This window comes from Apis dorsata, unplaced genomic scaffold, assembly GCF_000469605.1.
Source record: "Apis dorsata unplaced genomic scaffold, Apis dorsata 1.3 scaffold_78, whole genome shotgun sequence".
Lineage (NCBI taxonomy): Eukaryota > Metazoa > Arthropoda > Insecta > Hymenoptera > Apidae > Apis > Apis dorsata.
This window is the reverse complement of record NW_006263376.1, coordinates 66,137-68,562: the sequence shown is the minus strand read 5'-3', so window position 1 is coordinate 68,562 and position 2,426 is coordinate 66,137.

Genomic DNA, 2,426 nt, shown 5'->3' with positions numbered 1-2,426 from the left:
TGGCTCGCAGTTCCCGTGCCCTGGCGCAGGGGTGGCCAGGACGCGTCGCCTTTGATCGCCTCCGCGTCTGAATACGCCCAATCGAGGTGTCGCTCGGCCGGGGGTTGCTAAGGGCCGCAGACGATTGGTCGACAGGCGGGGCGTACCTTTCGAAGCTCGCGGTGGTTGTGGTAGCCCCGGAGGGTCGCAACCCCTTTGGCGGAGGGAAAGCCCCGCCGCCTGAACCGCGGAAAGTCAACCCGTCAACCCGTTTTCTCCCCCGTAATCGGGGGAAAAACTGCTCGAAGCGGAGGACCCCGAGCCTCTCCATCGACTTCGTCCTCGTTCTAGTATATCCCCCGCCCTCTGTTTGAGGAATTCGTGTCGCACGGGTAACGTGTATTTGACGGGAGATGCGATCATGGAGTACGAGGGGAGGGGAGGGGGAGGGTTCAAATACTCCTCGAGACGATTTAGAGAGTACTTTCATATTTTCCTGCGGTAGGTAGGGTATTAATGGATGCTGTGATCCGATATTTCGTATCCTCTGTGTCTTTTATTAAAACGTTAGCCAAGATTGGTATATATATATATCAGGAAAAAGAAGAGAAAAGAAATTCATAAGTTTCTTCGTGTTTCTTGATAGCGGAGTTCATGTTGGATAGTGGCTTTGACAAGAGGTAATAAATTCCGTTAATTAATTTCTATCTAAGATTCTATAAAGCTCTGATTCATTTCAGAAAAAAAAGAAATAGTAACACGAAACGTTAGTAACATTTGTACGTTTCACACGGTGCCGGGTTGGATTACCAGAGATGGCCGTAATAACCAGCACCCTATCCTTGAATATTTTATTTATTGTTACTTGAAAATCGATGATCATCTCCCGTATTCATATCTTAGCTATGTCTACGATATTCGAGCGTTGATTCGAGTAATCGCGCCGTTTTATAACAAAAATTTCTGCAATGTTCAAAGATCGTAACCTTACTTTTCCAATGTGCTTTTTTTAAAAAAAAAAAAAGAGTTTTCTCACTTTAACGAATATATTTTTGCTTCGATCGTAAGATTCGAAAAAAGTGGAGATTCGTGTCATTTAATAAGAAATGACGGAATAAAGTTTAAAGGATCGGGGAAAAAAGGGATATTATATGGGAGAAGTTAATTTCTAGCGCGTGTTGGCGCGATTCTGTTGGGGGGTAAAGTAAGCGGTCTGCACTTGATAGGTCGAAGGATCCGTAGGATTGTGAAGCACCTCCTCGACGTGGCAGGAGCAGAAAATCGCGTTGAAGTGGTAACGGTCGGGCTAATGGTTCGGAGACGATATTTTGTTAAACAAGGAAACCTTTTATCCCCCATACCATTTCTTGGACGAGCGGTCGGGGACAGGGGCGGCTTCGTTTCGAAAGAACTCGCCTTCCATTCACCCTCGTAGTTACCCTCTACGTACACCACGAGTGTCATTAGATGTATTTACGTACTTTATTTTTTTTCCAAACATCGATTACCAATTAAAGTTCTTATTGAATAAACAAACAGTTTCTATTCATAGGAACTACTAGGTATACGAATTTTTCCCCAACAATCTTTTTCCTCGTTAATGGACCGATTAATTCCCTCCAATTTTTATTCAATTTCCAAATAGGTCTGATCAATCTCTCTCTGTTAAATTCAAATTTTTCGAAAAGATATCGATACATTTGCGAGGAGTGCCGCCGACTGATTTATTCACGACACGCAGCAAGCGTTCGATTCGAAGCGAAAAAGAAAAAAGAGGAAAAGGGCCACGATAAAAGCGGCCCTGTACCGTCACTTTGGTTTTCTTGTCACCAGAAAAGAACGAGCTGAAAGTGTGAACCGCCGACCACCACGACAAGATACCACCTGCCTTTTCTCACGGTTCGCCACGCATATACCGCTATTCTCGCGAATTCCTACGATCCCTTCTACTCCCGAATCACTTCTCGCTATCTTCAGCCCTTCTCAGATGCGAATCGATATGGCTCGCGTAACATCCAACCAAACTCCTGCAGAGTTTCGTTCCTGGTAAGCCTCCGCTGACAAGTTAATTCACTCTGTTACGACGAGACGAGCAAATGACGCGTGGGGATTCGATAGGAACGTGGTGCGAATAAAACGTGTCACTTTTTACTTGCTTTGTGAGATGGGATACTTTTTTTTGTCTAAACTTCACTTGTGTATACTTTTTTCGTTTAAATTTGCGAATTTATCTTTTTTATATAATTTTATATAATTTTACAGTATTACGAGCATTTATGTTGTATTACAACGATGAGATAATATTTTTAGGAAAATGTGCACGGTGAAAAAAAAATTGTGTTTGTTTTAAGTGTTAATTGTTTAAATTGTTCGTGAAAAAGTTGGAAAATAATGAAGTTGAAAAATTTTCACGTGAAAACGGAAAATAAAAAAAATAATGGTTCCGG